Here is a 21,792-nt window from a genome sequence, read left to right as displayed (position 1 = left end):
GTACCCGCAAAAAGCTAAAACAAAAGGCTGGTTTGTCACAAAACAGTCACATCTGGGGACCTCAAAACCTACTCTAGTGAGGCCTTTAACCAAGAACTGGAGAGCCTAGACTGGTCAGATAAGCTCAGTGGTACACTAGTTGAAGAAACATGGCTTGGATTCAAAACTAAATTCTCATCAATACTAAACAACATGGCCCCCCTAAGAACCACCAGAGTTAAAATATCGGCATTAAATATCGGCATTAAAATTGATATCGGAAAATATTGGTATCGGTTTAAAAAAATATATATATATATATAATTATTTAAATTTTTTACATTTCTATAACCTTTATTCACCCAGGCAAGCAAGTAAGAACAAATTCTGATTTTATTTATTGTCAAAAGTATGCATAATGCAAAATTTATTGTGTTAATTCCACAACAAGAGACAATATCGGTATATCGGTATCGGTAAAAAAGCCAATATCGAGCATCCCTAGTTTTGATAGTTCATCAGTGAGCTGGATGCAATCCTACCTGGAGGGGAGAGAACAGATGGTGGAGGTGAACAGTACACTGCCCCCCCCCCCTCCCAGTGAGCTGTGGTGTTCCACAAGGAAGCATACTAGGACCGTTACTGTTCCTAATTTATGCAAATTACATGTCATCAGCTTGTGACTGTAACTTGTTCCTGTTCACGGACGACTCAGCCCTGCTGAGACAAGTTGCAGGTTGAAAAAGCTCTCAGCTCTGAACTCGGCAGAATCTGTACCTGGCTCACTGATAACAAACTATCATTAAACCTGGGTAAAATAGAGTCCATTCTCTTTGGATACAAATTTTATAACAAACTCAGCAAGGCTAACGGCTTCTCTGTTACAGTGGGTGACAATATTGTCACAAGGAAAGATGAAATTACCTACCTGGGTTCCATCCTAGGGCTGGGCGATATGGCCAAAAATTGTATCACGATAATGATATGATAATGTTATCATATCATTCGATATCGATAATTAGTTTATTTTGCAGCAATTCTTTGTCATTGCCACCATCTTTAGTGTTACAGCCCCTCACACTCCAGTTCAAAGGCTGCAGCTGGTTTGAAAGAAAAAGTAAACAGGCTTCTCTGCTGGCTGTGGCTCCAGGGGAGTTGAACAGTTCTGGCTCTGCTAGTTTCTTTTCTATCTTTTGGCACTTTTTTGGTGCACCGTGACTTGTGACTGGAGACTAGCTCTGCTAGCACACATAGCCTACTGTGTACAGACAGTTTCAAACTGTATTTAAAATTAGAAAGCAAACCAGATAAATAAAAGAGAAAAATATATCTCAATTTGGTCAGTATTGTCATTTGGACAAGCAAAGCCATTACTTTAAGTTGCAGGCAAGAAAGACAAGTCTGTCCACTGTCTCTGGTTTTAGTTTTAAAGCTGCCCTGTTGCAGGTCACAAAAATAAAAAATATTAAAAAAGTTTATTATCGGTCGATATCGATTATTAACTCATTCAGCGCTAGGGGTTGTTGTCTACCTTTTGGGTAGAATGCCATCGCTTTGTTCAATGGGGAGAAAGCCAAACTTGCGAGTGCTAAAACAATATGAAATATTATAGCTATGGATCTAATACACCCGTCGATTGTCAGTGAGTTTCTTCCAGTCAACATGCATGAAACAGATAATTTTTTCATACATACATTTCCGTTTTATACCATGATGAATATGAGTATATTTCCAGAGCGTTCTGTCTAATCTCAAGAAACTCGAGCAAACCTTCAATGTATTTCCTTAGAAATCGTGCTATTTGTCGCTTTATTTATGAATCGTTCTGAAAATAACGCTAGATTATCGTTATTATGTCTCCTCATGCACACATGAAATGGGGCTTGGAGCGGTAAACCGCACACACACAGTCCACACAGACTGCTTCGATCGCGGGAGAAAAAAATATCAGATCAACGCAAGATTGGATATACTGTAGTGTCCTTACCTTGTCTCTAATGTAATACAAAAAAAATGTATCCAATTATCTGATCGCCATTCCAAGTACTGGTCGCGGAGGTCCGTCCCACGTTATCCGGCATTGCATATGAACGAGGGCGGGGGGCAGCCTAGTTCATGCATCGTTGTAAGCGCTTGCCTCGCCAGAGTATTTAAACCCCGCCCGCACGGCTCAGCTCAGCCCAGAAAACAAACTACATAATTTCAAATGGAGTGCAATAGTGGCCGAAGGCGTTAGAGGGCGGTATTGATCTGCCAGCTCAGACACATTCAGAACAGTATGCACAGGCTGCCCCGATGAATTATGAATGGCAATAGCGAATAAAATAAATAACGATTAAAACCCGACTTTTCTTGTGATTGGTGCTCAAGCAATGGCGAGTTAACCCGACCTTTCTCGTCAATGGCGCCCAATGAGTTAAAATATATCGCGATAATTATCGTTATCGTTTTATCGCCCAGCCCTATTCCATCCTAGAGGAAAATCTTTCCTGTGACAAAATGGCAACCAATGTAATCAAAAGGTCAACCAACGAACAAGATTCTTGTACCGGATCTCCTCTCTGGTAAACAAGATCCCTTGAAGACTCTAACAGGAGCACTCATTCAAGGGTACTACGGCTATGCTTGCACCTCATGGTACCAAAGCACCTCAAAGACTACAAATATCACAAAACAAACTGGTCAGACTACTGCTTGACCTTACTCCTAAAACCCACCTTACCCCTGCCCATTTTGACAACCTAGGATGGATTAGAGTAGACGACAGAGTACAGCAACTTGCAATGGGCCTGGTCTACAAGATACACTACACCACTAAGATATCCATGTACATGTCGAAATACTTCCCAAAGGTCAGTGAATTCCATGACCACAACACCAGAGGGAGTTCCACAAATCATGTTCAACCCAGATTCGGCTCAAACAAGGGACTAAACACATTTTGCAATTATGCCACAACAATGTGGAACGCCCTACCCACAGCCGTAAAATAATGTGAATGTACCCTCCTTCAAAACCGCTCTCAAAGAGCACCTACGGGTGGCTGCAATTAGAAACTGGCCCCGGTAAATGTCCAAACCCCCCCCCCCCCCAACCCCCTCCAATGTACAGTTTCTTCCCCTTATTTTAAACAGTACTGTATATTTGTATGTCTTGTATGTCATAAATGTCTTGATGAAACAGTACTGTATATCTGTATGTCATGTATGTCATAAATGTCTTGATTAATTGAAAATGGGGGACCATGGTGTAAACAAGACGAATGTATTTTTCTGGTCTGCATCCTCTTAGCAGTTGTTTGTATTGCGCCGTATGTATTGTACCCATTTTGCAATCTGTTAATAAAGTTTTCAATCAATCAAGTCTAGCCAACAACCTGAATGAGTTCTACTGCCGCTTTGAAAGACAATGGAGCGGTCCTGACAACAGTGTTCCAGAGTATTCCACCTCTTTATTTTACAGTTGAACAGCCCTGGCATATTTTTTTCATTTCAGAATTATATTATATTGTGCTTCTAACTTAACTTAGTTGATATTTCATTTTATTTTACTCCACCTTTTTATTTTATTATCTAATGTTGCACCGAAAACTACCAAAGCAAATTCCTTGTTTGTGAAAACTACTTGGCTCCAGCAGCCTCAGCTACCACCATCAGTCCAGGCCCAGGCTTCACCTGCTCAGCTACCACCATCAGTCCAGGCCCAGGCTTCACCTGCTCAGCTACCACCATCAGGCCAGGCCCAGGCTTCACCTGCTCAGCTACCACCATCAGGCCAGGCCCAGGCTTCACCTGCTCAGCTACCACCATCAGTCCAGGCCCAGGCTTCACCTGCTCAGCTACCACCATCAGGCCAGGCCCAGGCTTCACCTGCTCAGCTACCACCATCAGGCCAGGCCCATGCTTCACCTGCTCAGCTACCACCATCAGGCCAGGCCCAGGCTTCACCTGCTCAGCTACCACCATCAGGCCAGGCTTCACCTGCTCAGCTACCACCATCAGTCCAGGACCATTTTTTTCTCTTTTTTGCATCTTGGACGGAAGAAAGTCACTGTCAAATGACTATAGTATTGTCCCCATAGCTATAATATAGAATATACAGTAGATATAGCTCTCCAAACATAGTGACGCACAGTGAAAATATGAGTTAATATGTCCTATATTGATGTTTTGATATTTCAATTTGATAATAGTTTAATAGTCTATAGTTTAAAAAGATTTGTCATGATTTGATAAGATTTTGTTGTTTAACACATTGACTGCCGTTCACGTAGTACTACGTTTCTGTCGCCCGATCGTTGAGTGCCGGAAACGAGGATCTACATTTCTGTCACGGTATTTCTTTTATTATCTATTTCCATTCATAATTCAGCGGAGCACCTTGTGCATACTGTTCTGAGTGTGTCTGAGCTGGCAGACGGTATTATACCGCCCTCTAACGCCTTCCGGCATTATTGCACCCTGTTAGAAACGGGTTCGTTTATTTTCTCTACCGAGCTGCGGCATGGGGGCGGGTCCTAAACACTCCGGCAAAACACACGCTTGTAGGGATGGTTTGGACTACTGACCCCGCCCGCCTGTTGAAGTGCAATGTCCAACAACGTCAGAGGCAGGATCGCTGTGGATAACTGGAATGGCGATGAGATTATTGGATTCTTTTTTTGCATTACTTCAGAGACCAGGTAAGTACACCATATATAAAAGCTTGCGTTGATCTGATATTTATTTCTGTGTCTGGCTGTTGGGTTGCAGGAGGGGGGGGGGGGGGGGGGGGCGCCGGTCAAAATCACATTGCATGCGTGCACGACAAAGGATAATAGTGATGATCTAGCGTTGATTTCAGGAAGATCCGATAATCAGGCGAAAAATTACAACGTGTTTATTGAATTACACAAAAACGCTGTTTTCGTGTCTTTTCCCTGGAATTGCTCAGAAGCGGCCGGACTATGTTCATATTCAAAGCGGTATAAAACGGAAATGTACAGATGAAAAAATAATCTGTTTTTTGCACGTTGACCAGAAGCAGCTCAATGAGACTCGACGGCGTTATTAGACCCATAGCTATACTATAACATATAGGTTTAGGTATACAAAGTACAACAACGTTTACATGGGGTTAATGGACGGCACGGAAGTGGTCACTTCCCGGAAGGGGCGTGGCACTCAATGTGTTAAAAAGAGACAATATGTGATAAAAACATTTCTTTATTTTGATAGACCGGAAATGTCATGTGACTACTTATATCAGCTGAGTAGAAGGCAGCTGGAGTTTTTTTGTGAATGGAACCAGCGTAGATGGAAGCGTCATCGTTTTTGACCGTGCAACGAGCGATTTGACGTGTTATGTTTTTCCTTTATTTATTAAATTGTAAACTACATACGCTGTCCTGTCGTTCGCGTTCAAGACTCCCGTTATTCACCTACTCTGGCTTCAAGGGTGTTTGAAACTCACTAAGAGACGTTTGGATATTACACCTACAACCACCATCAGTCCAGGCCCAAGCTTCACCTGCTCAGCTACCACCATCAGGCCAGGCCCAGGCTTCACCTGCTCAGCTACCACCATCAGGCCAGGCCCAGGCTTCACCTGCTCAGCTACCACCATCAGTCCAGACCCAGGCTTCACTTGCTCAGCTACCACCATCAGTCCAGGCCCAAGCTTCACCTGCTCAGCTACCACCATCAGGCCAGGCCCATGCTTCACCTGCTCAGCTACCACCATCAGGCCAGGCCCAGGCTTCACCTGCTCAGCTACCACCATCAGGCCAGGCCCAGGCTTCACCTGCTCAGCTACCACCATCAGGCCAGGCCCAGGCTTCACCTGCTCAGCTACCACCATCAGGCCAGGCCCAGGCTTCACCTGCTCAGCTACCACCATCAGGCCAGGCCCAGGCTTCACCTGCTCAGCTACCACCATCAGGCCAGGCCCAGGCTTCACCTGCTCAGCTACCACCATCAGGCCAGGCCCAGGCTTCACCTGCTCAGCTACCACCATCAGGCCAGGCCCAGGCTTCACCTGCTCAGCTACCACCATCAGGCCAGGCCCAGGCTTCACCTGCTCAGCTACCACCATCAGGCCAGGCCCAGGCTTCACCTGCTCAGCTACCACCATCAGGCTACCAGCTACCACTTCCCTTACTGAATGTTTACAAGAAATAAATGTATGGTTAACTTCACAGTCAACTACCTAAAACTAAACAGTGATAAACTCATTGGTTAAAAATCTACAATAGCCAAATCCCACAGTTTTCCCCTCACCATTGACAACTCTACAGTCTTCCCTTCCCCTCAGGTTAAAGGAAAACTACAACATTTTGGGAAATTAGCTTATTTGCCATCTACCCTGGAGTTAGACAAGAAGATACATACCTTGTTTTTCTCTGTGCATGCAGTAGGAGTAGGAAGACGTTGGGAACTAGGCTAATGGAGGAACCTACTTCCAATGACTGACGGTAAGCTAGGCTAACTGTGCGTGTCTTCCTACTCCTACTGCTGCCAGCAGTATCACACAGTCTCTTTTCCAAACAGTCTCAGAGAGCCTCTGGCACGTCTCAAGCTGCCAGCAGTATCACACAGTCTCTCTTCCAAACAGTCTCAGAGAGCCACTGGCACGTCTCAAGCTACCTGCAGTATCACACAGTCTCTCTTCCAAACAGTCTCAGAGAGCCACTGGCACGTCTCAAGCTGCCTGCAGTATCACACAGTCTCTCTTCCAAACAGTCTCAGAGAGCCACTGGCACGTCTCAAGCTACCTGCAGTATCACACAGTCTCTCTTCCAAACAGTCTCAGAGAGCCACTGGCACGTCTCAAGCTACCTGCAGTATCACACAGTCTCTCTTCCAAACAGTCTCAGAGAGCCACTGGCACGTCTCAAGCTGCCAGCAGTATCACACAGTCTCTCTGCCAAACAGTCTCAGAGAGCCACTGGCACGTCTCAAGCTGCCAGCAGTATCACACAGTCTCTCTGCCAAGTACAAACCTCACCTGCAACACACGTTATGTGTCTAGGCAACAAGGACGCTACTAGCATGGCACTTTTGTAACTCCACTGACACAGTATCTAGAAAGGGATTTATTAGCCTTCGGGGTCCATAAATTATCAATGGAAAAACGACAAGCCAGTTTGACTTTTTCTTCACCGTTATCTTTGTTACAAGGAGCATGAGCTGCTAAGCAGCTGTGTCCATAGAGATGTATTATGTCTGTGGGTTAGGAATACCACAGCCACACTCGCATCTTTTCCACAATGTTCTGCAACAGGACACATAACTACTGTCGAGTATTCTTGAAAGAACGTGAGACTCACAACTGTGAACTGATCTGGTCATTTATTTAGCATAGCCTTAACGTACGTGTCATAGATGATCTAAACTAGGATAACACCACATCTCCCCTTTCTCGAGAACAAAGGGTAGACTGCCTTTGTCTCATCAGACCTTAGGCCCTGTCCACACGAACGCAGGGTTTTATGTAACCGTGATTTAATGTGCGCAGTTGCACTGTTCGTCCACACACATCCGGGTTTTTGGAACACTGGCGCTCATTTAAAACCGGAATCCAGGGTGAAGTTTTTGGCGCATCCCGGTTTCAGTGGTTGCGTGTGGACATAGTAACCGAGATTATTTCCAGTGTTTATGGCAGAGCTGTCGCAAGTAGCGTTATATGAAAATGATTGTAACAAACGATATCGGGGGACCCTGATGTAAACAAGATGAAAGTATTTTTCTGGTCTGCATCCCCTTAACAATTGTTTGTATTGAGCCGTATTGTATTGTACCCATTCTGTAATCTGTTAAATAAAGTTTTCATCCATTCATTCTACTAGCGTTAACGTTACAATAGCGAGCGATATAACAACATTAACCAGACTGCTATATCAACAATGTTTGTGTCCAGCAAGCTAGTCCAGCAAGCTCCCCATGTGTAACGTTATTAAGCATTAACTTATGTTGGAAATGACAATTATCTATTACGTCTAATCTAATGACGTGATGATTAAAGTATTTCCACTCTATTCCACGATACCAGCGCCTCACCAGCTAACCACACGTAAGCAGTGTTCATTTTGGCAGCTATTTTCATTTTAGTTTTAGTCTTAGTCATGTGTCAAATGCTCCTTTTTAATTTTTCATCATATTTAGTCATCTTAATTTATTTTTCGTTTAGTCCGTTTTAGTCAACGACAGGTCTGAGCATTTTAGTCTTCGTTTAGTCTCGATTTAGTCTTTTAAAAAAAAGTAAAATTAAAACATTTTAAAATTAAAACTTTTTTTTGTTTAGTCTCGCCACTCAGTTGAGTACTACTGTCATAGTGGAGGGAGGTTTGCATTTAAATCCAAGACATTCAAATGAAGAAGGTGCAGGCAGAGGGAGGGGAGACAGGTCCAGGTCATTCCTGTGCAGGATGGCTAAACCACCACCTCTACCAGTGCTGCATGCTTTCTCCAGGTATGTGTAACCAGGAGGACAGGCCTTGTTGAGGGATGTATAGACCCCTGGCTGGTGGTGCCAGGTCTCAACAAGGCAAGGCACATTTTTTTGTCCAGAATGTGGTCATGGATGAGAGAGGATTTTTCCTTTCCTCGTCGTGTATTATTGGGTTAGGACATTTAATGTACATTGGAGGGGGTTGCGTTAGGACATTTACAGGGGCCAGTTTCGAATTGCAGTCTCCCGTAGGTGCTCCTTGAGAGTGGTTTTGAAAGTGGGTAGTGATTCACATTCCTTTACAGCTGTCCTAGTCCTACCCAATAAACTGTTCCAATAATTAGCTTTCAATGCTGTAGTGTCGACATCATTATCACCACTCAAGTAATCCAAGTAATCATGTCTTTGATTATTTTCCAGTAATTGTATTCAGTTGTTGCCAGAGGTGTCTTTTACTTTAAATCTTCCTTACTGTTTCCTTTCATTTAGTTGTCTTTTATCACACACACACACACAAACAATGTTTTAATTAAGTAATTACAACGTTATCAAGTAATCGGTCAGTAACGAATTAGGCTACCTACCTTCAAAATATGCTTAAGTTTATCTAGGTTACCTTGCTGGATCTTTCTTAGTTTGACAATCAGCTGTTCAACTTTAGGCTTTTACACGTCTCCACCACCTGTGTGTCACACGTCATGAGAAGTGAACTTTGAGTGGAACAGCACTCAGTGTAAGAATGTATAGCCTGCTCTTCCTGTGGTCATGTCAGGGACCCAAATGATATATTTCTCCCTCAGCATTGGACCCAGGCTCATAGTGAACCATATGATAAACATGATATTACTATGATGTAAAATTACTACTTTTGTCACATGGTGACCCAAGAAGGCTTGGCCACGGACCATTTTTGGGGCCTCACCTATAGGTTAAGAAACCAGTCATTATTTGTGAACATGAACCATTGTGTCCCAAAGCTGTAAACCAGACTGAAGTTGAACCTAGGATGATGGAAAATCTAGAGCTGCTCCCCTAAAGGATAGGGCTGGGCCCTGTTTCTTGTACCTGGATAACTGAGTTAGCCGGATAACTTCAACTGGATAACTGAGTTAGCCGGACTTTCCGGTTCCCTGTACGTGGATTTTCCAAATCACCATGACAACAGATCCAAAAGTTTGAGCCTGGTCGAAAGCAGAGTTTAAGTTCAAGTTAGCCTGAACCATCGCCACGCCCCCGCAAAGAAGTGACAGCCCGTTTCCTGAAACTATTCCCACAGTCTACGATCTGCATTATACCATTCTGAATTACGTTTTTGTGCTCCATTCTTCCAGAGGGGGCTTTTGAAATGTAAAATAGACCCAAAATGCTGATACTAAATTCACTTTGTCCTAAATAATGCACGTTATATATACCGTGGCGACGGTGGTGCTCGCTCGTGCGATGTACACATTATGTGGTTATTTTAATTGTAACTGGGATTAAGATGTCTGATGAGATGCGCTGTTTGACGGATTTGAGAAATTGAATGAGCCGTTGACGTCACATTAATGAATGAGGATAAAGAGATAAACTTCATTCAAAACAAAGGATATTCTAAACACGGGTCTCTCGTTCATTAATGTATAAACAATGAATTTATCCCATCTGGCACAGTGGTGCAGCGGTAGTGGTCAAGCCTGCCAACCCAGCGACCGGGGTTCAAAACCCGGTGTTTCCAATATGATTTTTTTGAATATAATATTAATGATTATACGCCAAAGTAGCCTGGTTTTAAGTTAAAATATTATAAATCTACATGCATTGAGGATGTCATTCTTTATATAGCTCTCAACGTGCACCAAATTGAATTATTCCTATATTGCAAAAAGAAGGAGACAACTAGGGTCTCGAACCCCGGTCGTCTGTGTGAAAGTCAAAAGAACAACCCGTTAGACCACATTGGAGATAAGTTAAAGATTGACTATACATCAATCAATGGGTAAGAGAGCCGTATCGTAATTCTGTATAACAGTTAACTAATTATTTTCGCTAGCAAGATCTCATTTGATTATTCAATCCAGCAGGCAAGTTTAAAGAAATATAATCTGATTGATTGAGGTAATGAGGGACTTAAAATTAGCCTATAGATAACGCATTTAACTTGTCGGCGAGGCGATTGAGCCGTATTGCAATCTGTCAATAAAGTCTTAAATCAATTAATCAATCAATGCCGTTAGAGAATCAGGATCTCTGCCATCGATACGTGCTGGCTTTTCACCTAAAGCGGCCGCGCGCATTTAGCCTGAGTCGCAAGTCTGGCTTGAGTTAACGAGACTGAATCCACCTTCGTGGAACAGGAAAATCCCGGCTTCAAACATCGGGTTAACTGAAGCTGGATAATGACATCTTGATCGACTTAGTTGAACCACGTACAAGAAACAGGGCCCTGGTGTCATTTTATATTTGTCTTGTTGTCAACCTAGCCTACAAAAAACATTGCTTCGAGTCTGAATCAGAATCAGAAAGGTCTATATTAGTTTTCACATACAAGGAATTTATATATGTTTTAGCACTTAATTTGAGCTATGCTTACAGTATGTCTATAAATAAAATCTATTAACTTAATTTGCTCTTAAATGTATATTTAAACAGATGAAATGGTGAGAGAATGAATTGGCCTTATCTTACCTGCTTTTTCCAAACACCTAATTTGAGCTATGGCTATTCTATAGCATGTCTGTAATAATGAGCAATATAATATCTGAGATATATCTGAGAAACAATCTGGTTAGAAGAAGTGTTGTTCTATCATCATTACCATTATTATCTACACTTCCCTGAAATCTTTTGAGTTCTCTACTATAGTTTTTCTTTGGGCTGGATTTGAGTAAAACCAGGCTATTTATATTATTGGTAACTTACTCAGTAGAAAATTCAAGTGAGTTAAAAGGGTTAATGACTGGATCTTTCTTTCAGTTTTCATAATCCAAATAGCCTGATATTTATTCTGCCTGCCTAGTCCGAGGTCATTTAGATGATTAATTGAAAAAGGAGGACCCTGGTGTAAACAAGATTAAAGTATTTTTTCTGGTATTCATCCTCTTAGCAGTTGTTGTATTGAGCTGTACTGTATTGTACCCATTTTGCAATCTGTTAATAACGTTTTCAATCAGTCTGAACAACAAAATGTAGCCTAACTGGTTGTTTTCAGTCACCTTCAGCATCTTTCTCAATGCAGTAATTATTTATGAAGCAGCTCCAGAATTCACTTATTGATGACACATAGGCCAACAGCCCAATTTCTCTGATTTATGGCTTTGGCAATGTTTTTCATGTCCACGAAATTGCTTGGACTACAATTGATTTCCTGTTGGATTTGTTGCAGCGTTTTCTAATAACTGACAAGTCGGAAATCAATCTGGTCGGTTCTTGAGTGCTGGTTTATGTTTGTTTTGGTTGTCAAGTTGAAACCCTCTTTATGACAAAAAACAGTTTTATTTCCTAGAAAGTAACTTTAGTTTCTACCTGACAACATTCTCTCATTGGTGTAACAATATCCTCAGTATTGAAACCTGTAACCTGTACAGTAAATGACCAAGTATGGCTTTGTCAGTATTCCAATGTACAGTGTACAGTGTCCCCCACCCACCCACCCCCTACCCAACCCCCCCCCCCCCCCCCCCCCCACCTCCAATTTACAGTTCCCACCCCCCCACTCGACCCACCTACCCAACCTCCTCCAATGTACAGTTTCAGTAAAGAAAAGAGAAAGTAGAATTATAAGTCTGTCTGATATACTGTTTTGACAACAGCAGTACTCCCAAGGTTCTAAACCTAGTCACCTATTAGCCATGCGATTAAGAATTAATGCAAAATGTGCAGATATAACTACCATTAGAGCACAACAAGTACTTGTTACAGACCCTGAAAAAATAAACGTGACATTCAAAGAATTCTACTCCAATTTATATAAATCAGAAACGACCTTCGATCAAAACAAAATGGACACATATCTTAATCAAATTGATCTCCCTAAACTTTCAGAGGATGACGCTAAACAGTTAGAAACACCGATCACACTAGAGGAACTCAAGAAGGCCATATCCGAAATGCAAAGTGGTAAGGCTCCTGGAAGAGACGGTATCCCACCAGAAATGTACCTCTCTTGTTGGGACATAATTGGACCCTTATTACTAAATATGATTTTATACTCAGTCAAGGAGGGGAACTTCCATAAGAACGACAATATTGCACTCATAACAGTCCTCCTTAAAAAAGACAAAGACCCCACCGAGTGCGGTAGTTACAGACCCTTAAGCCTCCTCGGAACCGATATCAAACTGTACTCTAAGGTATTAGCCATCAGATTACAAAAGCATATGACGTCTTTAGTTCATCCGGACCAAACTGGCTTCATAAGAGGCCGCCTGATCACTGATAACATAAGACGATTACTGCACGTACTAGATGCCGACAAGGACGACACCATACCTAAGGCGATGCTGTCCCTGGATGCAATGAAAGCTTTTGACAGGCTGGAATGGTCATATCTATGGGCAGTATTAGAGAAGATGGGGTTAGGTAAAGGTTTCATTGATATGATTAAAGTAGTATACAAAGACCCATCGGTCATGATTACAACAGGTATAATCACCTCCGGAATCTTTCCGGTATCACGCTCAGCTAGACAGGGTTGCCCTCTTAGTCCCGTACTATTCGATCTATCATTAGAGCCTTTAGCACAATATATAAGACAATCCCAATCCATAGAACCAATCGTAATCAAGGGCACACAACATAAAATTTGTTTATATGCGGACGACGTAATACTGTTCATGCAAAACCCCAACACCACACTGCCTCATCTGCTAAAGTTGATTGAGAACTTTGGAGATTTATCGGGATTTAAGATAAATTGGCAGAAGTCGGCTTTCCTTCCACTTAACGCCCCTGCAAAAAAAGATATAACCCTCCCAGGAGAGATACCTATGGTAAAACACTTTAGATGTTTGGGAGTGGAAATATTCACCACCATAAGACAAACGGTGAAGCACAATTACACAAAAATCGACCTTGATAGGTGGGCAAAACTTAAAAACTCAGTACAGGCACGGATATCAATAGTTAAGATGGACGTACTACCTAGAATCAACTTCTTCAGCTCAATGCTACCGTTACCCCCTCCAGAGGGTTACTGGAAAAAATTACACTCCTCCACATACAAATTTATTTGGAATAACAAACCACCACGTATAAAAAGATCTACCGCACAGAGAAATAAAGCAGACGGTGGCATGGCATTTCCAGATTTTTTCCACTATTTTAAGGCGTAGACTTTAAGACCATTGACAACATGGTTTGATCCCCAAGCATTAGTATCCTGGAGAAAATTAGAAGAAAATATAGTAGCCCCACATAGACTGAAGGACATAGCATACACTAAACTATCAATTAAGCATTGCGAACGGAGATTTGGCCCCATAATTACTCATGCGATCCGGATATGGCGTGAAACACAAAAGAAATATCCTAACCCACATAAATGGCACAATCATACTCCCTTATTCAATAACAATGCACTCTTGATTGGAAAACGACCTATAAGATTCCCTATATGGGAAAAGCAAGGCATACACTCATTAGGGGATGTTTTTAACAAACATGGTTTTTGTAGTTATGAAGAAATACGCAAAAAATGTAATCTCACCAAGTCCACACATCTTTTTTACATGCAGTTATTGTTATGTTTGAAGACTCAAGGTGTTCCATTAAAGAAACCAATTGAACACCACAGATACCACAAATTCTTCTATGAAAGAGAGACATCGAGAGGTTTTGTTTCAGATTTTTATCATCAATTACTAACGTCCTCGTATGAAACCCTCCACCTAGACTCCGTCTGGAGGAGGGATATACCAGACCTGGAAAGTGATTTTGATTGGCAAGAAGCCTGGGCAAATGTTCGACTCACATCAAGGAACCCGGACCATCAACAAATCAATCTTAACTATATTCACAGGACATACTTGACTCCTATAAGACTGAAAAAAATGGGTCTTATACAAGACTCCAAATGCTCCTTATGTACAAATGGGGACGAGGGGACATTTATGCACATGTACTGGGACTGCCCACCAGTTAAGATATTCTGGAAAGAGGTGACCCAGCAATTATCAAATCTCTTAACTTGGAATATACCTGTACACCCCTCTGTATTACTGCTGAATGATGTTTTTGAGTGTGCAGTACATCCACAGCTAAAGAGATTGGTTTTATCGGGTATCACAGTGGCTAAAAAGCTGATAGCATCACGATGGTTCCAACCGGAAAAAATTTGCCGAAAGGTCTGGATTATTACATATCTCGATGTGATCTATCAAGAAATATCTACAGCAAGAATTTTGGGTCTCAATGAATCCAAAATGACATTGTGGTTAGAAGTGGTGGAGAAAATAAAAGCTAGCATATAATGGTAATGTCTGGTTAGGAGCGAGGGAAAATGGATGGATTATCCAATGGGGGGTCCGGGAGGGGGGGTACGAGCTAGAGCATATGTGTGTAGGTTTTTAGATAACAGGTATTAAGGGTATATCCTGTATAAGACAATTAACTAAAATGTGATTTCATTGGATGTGCACTGTCAACTAATGCTTGTATCTTATCGTGTGTTGTCATGTTTGTTTATGTGTTTGTTTAAAAAATAATAAAAAAAATAAAATACATAAGTCTGTCTGATATATTTTACACAGTTATATATTAGCCAGATACCATGTCAAGCTATCGGTGTAGCTAACGTGATGCTAGCTAACTGTTAGCTCTTAACATTAGCTAGTTAAATTACAAGCAGAGAGATAAGCTAGGTCTGATAATATGATAATATTACTTATCACAGTGAAAAATCAACATGCACTCTCTCAAAAAATATTGTTGTGCTTATCACACCTCACCTCCTGACGCCATTAGCAGGCTTCTCGTATTTATCTCTGGATAAAAAAAAGTTAGCTTTTCGGACAAAACAGAAATAGCTGTACAGTTGTCCTCAAACCTGGACAGAACTCTTATTATAGTAAATTTCTTCTCTCGACAAAGCCTGAGGTGTGAGGGAAAAGCCATGTATTACGACAGAACGGCAGATTCTTCGAGAAGCATGCAGCTGCAGAGCCGCAGAGCGGCGCTCTCAGGACCGGCGCTCTCAGGACCGGCGCTCTCAGGACCGGTGCTCTTATTGATTGTTCGCCGGCGCCGGACCTGAGAGCACCGGTCTGCGGCTCTGCAGCTATATACTATTGGATTCAGCTGTTCTTCTCACAGAATGGCTGCCTGGAACCAACCACTAGATGGGGGTGTTTGGGGAGCAGAGATGACCATAGATAATATATATCACTAGATGCAGTAGTTCCACTGAACATAAACACGGTTGATTTCATTTTAACGAACTTCTCTCCCCGTCTCCTGTAATGTAAAATACATTTAACCCACGTGACGTCACAACTAGGGAGGAGTTCTGTCTCCTGTAATGTAAAATACATTTAACCCACGTGACATCACAACTAGGGAGGAGTTCCAATGTTCTAACAGTCGTGCCAGTCTCCACATTCGACTTTCATGTCAAATATATATACTTTTACTTTTCTTTTGTGTGAAGCAAACCATTCTTATTTAATTCATTTTTATATTTAGAGGAAGCCTAATTTCCATAGCCTAATTGATCTAAAAGATGCACATGCTAACTGTTTCTGTGTGTTTATTAAAACCGGTTGATAGGCCAATGCAATGTTATTATTATAGGCTACGATGGTGAATGGTGTCATTTTGATTTATTGTCGGTCAGCTGAGCCGATCAACGTTCTGAAGGATTATCTGAAGTGCCTATTTATGTGCAATACCCTTTGATTTTAATGATCCATTCTATTAAAAAGAATAACTGAAACTGAACATTTGAACTGAATTTAAGCTGAAAAAGAAAATGTTTGGTCTTAAGAACAGTTGTAGTGGCCGACTGTCATTCCTGGGTGTGCTGACAGTCATCCACGATGCACCCGCAATTATTTCTCTTCACGCTGTACCAAAGTTGTGATGTTGAATGAATTGAATGTCCAAAGTTTGCTGCTGGTACGGTTTACAGGGTTTATTGTTGTCCAAAGGTAAATGATAGTGAATGAATGGTTAAATCAGAACAGTTGTCAATTGCTCCATGGTCAGTTCCAACAGTGAGACAGGTTTTAAGGTAAAACCTCAGCAGGTGCATGGGATTGCAGTGATCACCAGTGGTTCCCAAAGTCGGGGTCGCGACCCAAAGGTGGGCCGCGAGCAGCCACAGGAGGGCCGCGAGATGATTTAAAAAAAAAATATATATATATATATATATATATATATATATATATATATATATATATATATATATATATATATATATATTTTGTCAGGCCACTGAACTTAGAAGCAGGCCAGGACAGTGTTTCTAGTTGTATTCTAAAATTCTATTCTATTGTATTCTAAAATGTGACTTTATGGTTTTATATTAACTTAATAAATAAACAAAAACGAAATATCTACTTATTTCAACGAACATTTCAAACTAAATAACAGATTATGCACATAAAACGCTGAAAACAACCGAAGCAACAATAGTATTTTAATGAGGCTATTATTATTATCATTATTATTTTGCAACAAGTTAGCCCTCTCATAAATAGCACATATAAATGAATAACTAACTTGAACTAACTTAATAGGATTGAAGTGATATTTGGCTTAAAAAATCGGTGGCCTGGCAAAAAAAAAATAAAAAAAAACCTGACGATGTGCATTGGGCCACGGCTCTCTGACGCCTTATTTTCTGGGTCCCGGCCTGAAAAGTTTGGGAACCCCTGACCTATAGAAGTGGGGCTATATTGGGTGGTGAGCCCCCTAGTGTCCAAACATAAATAAGACAGTCTAAACAGTGCATGGTTCTAATATATATATTAGTGCTGTCAGGCGATTAAAAAAATTAATCTAATTAATTACAGGATTTGTAATTAATTAATCTAATTAATCGCATTTTAATCGCATAACCATTTTATGCCTGATATTCTATATTCTATAACCATATTTCAAATTGCATGTGTCCGGATGGCAGATTCAGTATACTCTATCAACAAAACCTTCTGTTTAATCATCTTCCATCTATTAATTTGCTTAGATTTTTCAGGTCTGGTCAATTTGAGCATGGTGTTATTCACAGTCAAAGATAAAAAAAAATGTAATTGATATTCTCATTTGGTTCATTACAATTTACTCAAGCCTAGTAACAGACACAGTATTTCTGACACTGGGAATACATTCCCTGAGATCCATAGATGTCCCTAGAATCAGATACCAAGAACATGCAAATGGACCATATAAAAAAAAGTCTGTAAATGTGTATTCTACATTCTTATGGAATGAATGAGATAAAAAAAGATTTTTTTTTTTTTCTTTTTTTTGTAATTTAAAAAGTTAATTTTCATAACGCGATAATTTGCTGTGTAATTAATTAATCCAATTAACGCGATAAACTGACAGCCCTAATATATATATAATATAATATATATATAATAATAATATAATAATATATAAATCCACCAAGTCGGTTTCTGCTTCTACAATAGTAGACTACTCGAAAATGATTTTGTTCAGTCATGCACATCCCGAAGTCAGAACAATGTCTGAGCGGCGGTAGAAAACTCACCCTCTGATGGACCCGACACACACAAGCACGTTTTCATGGCATTCAAGCCAAGTTTGGAGTCAATTAATTTACAATTCCACCAATCCAAGCCTCAAGTAGAAACGGCTATTTAATTTGCTATTGACTGAACATTGATTCCATATTATTTCTTCATAGGATTAATATGACAACCTTCTAAAAATAAAAAGAAAGGCAAAAAAACATCCATTTCCTCAATGAGATTAATTTAAAATAGACTGCACCGGTTACTTCAATATAATCAATAACCCAAAATCACATAAAAAAGAAACATGTCAACATTGCTTTTTCTTTGCCCCCCCCCCCACATCAGTAATAGAAACCTGCATATTAACAAACAAATAAAGATACCAAAAAAAGAGAAGAAAACAGTCCAGTCTGTCCCCATCAACTCATTCAATCCATTCAAATGCATTCAACTCTTTAAAACAGTGTTTTTTAATGTGTGGGTCAGGACCCAGATATGGAGAACTGGAGAACCTTAAAACGGGCTCCATGTTGCCCAAACCTTCCCAGTGTGGTGACATTGACTGGATTTCATAATCCATATGTGTGAATAATTAGAGAATCATAATGTAAAAGCAGGGCTCAGCCAAAGGTGATATTATTGGGGTTACAAGAGACAGACATTCCAAATCCCCACTCAAACAGATGTAATCAGTGGAGAACAAAGACTGTATGTAAATATAAGTCACACCCAGCGTCTAACAGAATACAGGCAGAGAAACACAGACCAAACTTGCTTTTGCTAAGAGTTCATGGAAACTAATTCACAAACAAGTTATCTATTAATCAACTGTTTAGTATCAAAATGTAAGCCAAGAGTAAAACTGTGATAATATTAGAAGTGTGTAAATTCATATACACGGGAGATACATCTTGTAAAATGTTTATTGGAACATGCCTCTGTGCTCATCAAAAAAGACCACACCGACCGGGGCCATGAGCCCCCCCTCTGATGCAGGAACAGCCCACACCCACAGGAGATCGATTGGGGACCGCCCCCAGAAGACCACCGGATTGGACCAAAACGTACTACTAGACAGCTAGGATTGGTGGAAAATTATAGTATTTAAGAGCGAACATAGTGTTAAATCAGGAGCCCAGACACCCCAGGTCTGCCACTCCCGCTTCCATCCAGAGAATGCTGTCTGCTGATTTTTCATGTGAGTAAGCTGGATGGCCCCATGGTTGGTTAGAATAACATGTAAAGATACTTATCTTAAAAACCAGGCTTACTCATGTGTAAAATGCTTACAGTAGATTCTCTATTTTCATTGATGTTAACGTGACTGTTTGTATGTACATGTTGGGGTTTGAGATGCAAACCTTGTTGATCCTTTGTACAAGACATATGTGTCACCTCACAGCGCTTTATGCCAGATCTCTACATTTTCATTTTTCAGATTATTCCAGATTGCTAAAGTACAGAATCTAAGCTTTCAAATGATGTGTCATATGTTGACATCTGAGAATGTTTTGAACACGATGTGCCCAATTATAACTTCTAAAACTGGCTGTGTTCTAGATTACCAAAGAGGTGAAAAGGTGTCTCAAAGGAAGGCAACTTTTCACACTTCAGACAGTTTCAACTGGGCGTCAACAAACCCCCCTCCAGCAACGCCCCTCACCTGAATAACATTAACATAATTAAGTGCTGCTGAATCAGAGTTCTCTCTCCTCAGGACCCCTGTCTCTCCAGGACCCCCTATCTGGACTGTATAGGACTGTGAAGCTATGTACCCCCCCCCCCCCCCCATGCTGCTTTGACACCAGAATTATTGTTAAATCTATGTCACAACGAGAAAAAGCAACAAAGTCCTCACTCAGTGGCATGGGCCTAATGTTATGTAGCTCTGCAAGCTGCTTACACACTGCTTATCATATCACTCCTAGCTACACATACGCACGGTCCTCATGTCATGAGGTGATGAGCATCTTAAACTATCTGGACTCAGTGGTTAAGAGGTGATGCAGCATCTTAAACTAGCTGGACTCAGTGGCTAAGCGGTGATGCAGCATCTTAAACTACACACACACACACACACACACACAGTGCTCATATCCCTCCTAGTTACACACACACACAGTGCTCATATCCCTCCTAGTTACACACACACACACACACACACACACAGTTCTCATATCCCTCCTAGCCACCACAACCTAATGTTATGTAGCTCTCCACCTTGCTATCTGATGCTCATCACCTCTCTTAGACACTGATGTAGCAGTACTGTCTACCTGTATGTCATGTATGTCAATGTTATGATGAATTGAAAATGGGGGACCCTGATGTAAACAAGACGAAAGTCTTTCTCTGGTCTGCATCCCCTTAACAATTGTGTGTATTGAGCTGTATTGTACTGTACCCATTCTGCAATCTGTGCTGAGATTATAAACTTGTTGTTGTTACACACACACACACACACATGGACCCTGCATCCATACACTTTCGTCTTGTTTACAGCTCTCCACCTTGCTATCTGATGCTCATCACCTCTCTTAGACACTGATGTAGCAGTACTGTCTACCTGTATGTCATGTATGTCAATGTTATGATGAATTGAAAATGGGGGACCCTGATGTAAACAAGACGAAAGTCTTTCTCTGGTCTGCATCCCCTTAACAATTGTGTGTATTGAGCTGTATTGTACTGTACCCATTCTGCAATCTGTGCTGAGATTATAAACTTGTTGTTGTTACACACACACACACACACATGGACCCTGCATCCATACACTTTCGTCTTGTTTACAGCTCTCCACCTTGCTATCTGATGCTCATCACCTCTCTTAGACACTGATGTAGCAGTACTGTCTACCTGTATGTCATGTATGTCAATGTTATGATGAATTGAAAATGGGGGACCCTGATGTAAACAAGACGAAAGTCTTTCTCTGGTCTGCATCCCCTTAACAATTGTGTGTATTGAGCTGTATTGTACTGTACCCATTCTGCAATCTGTGCTGAGATTATAAACTTGTTGTTGTTACACACACACACACACACACACATGGACCCTGCATCCATACACTTTCGTCTTGTTTACAGCTCTCCACCTTGCTATCTGATGCTCATCACCTCTCTTAGACACTGATGTAGCAGTACTGTCTACCTGTATGTCATGTATGTCAATGTTATGATGAATTGAAAATGGGGGACCCTGATGTAAACAAGACGAAAGTCTTTCTCTGGTCTGCATCCCCTTAACAATTGTGTGTATTGAGCTGTATTGTACTGTACCCATTCTGCAATCTGTGCTGAGATTATAAACTTGTTGTTGTTACACACACACACACACACATGGACCCTGCATCCATACACTTTTGTCTTGTTTACAGCTCTCCACCTTGCTATCTGATGCTCATCACCTCTCTTAGACACTGATGTAGCAGTACTGTCTACCTGTATGTAATGTATGTCAATGTTATGATGAATTGAAAATGGGGGACCCTGATGTAAACAAGACGAAAGTCTTTCTCTGGTCTGCATCCCCTTAACAATTGTGTGTATTGAGCTGTATTGTACTGTACCCATTCTGCAATCTGTGCTGAGATTATAAACTTGTTGTTATTACACACACACACACACACATGGACCCTGCATCCATACACTTTCGTCTTGTTTACAGCTCTCCACCTTGCTATCTGAAACAATAGCTATCAATATAACGT

Source organism: Notolepis coatsorum (assembly GCF_963971535.1).
Source record: "Notolepis coatsorum genome assembly, chromosome: 1".
In the NCBI taxonomy this organism is placed as follows: Eukaryota; Metazoa; Chordata; class Actinopteri; order Aulopiformes; family Paralepididae; genus Notolepis; species Notolepis coatsorum.
This window is presented reverse-complemented; position numbering follows the sequence as displayed.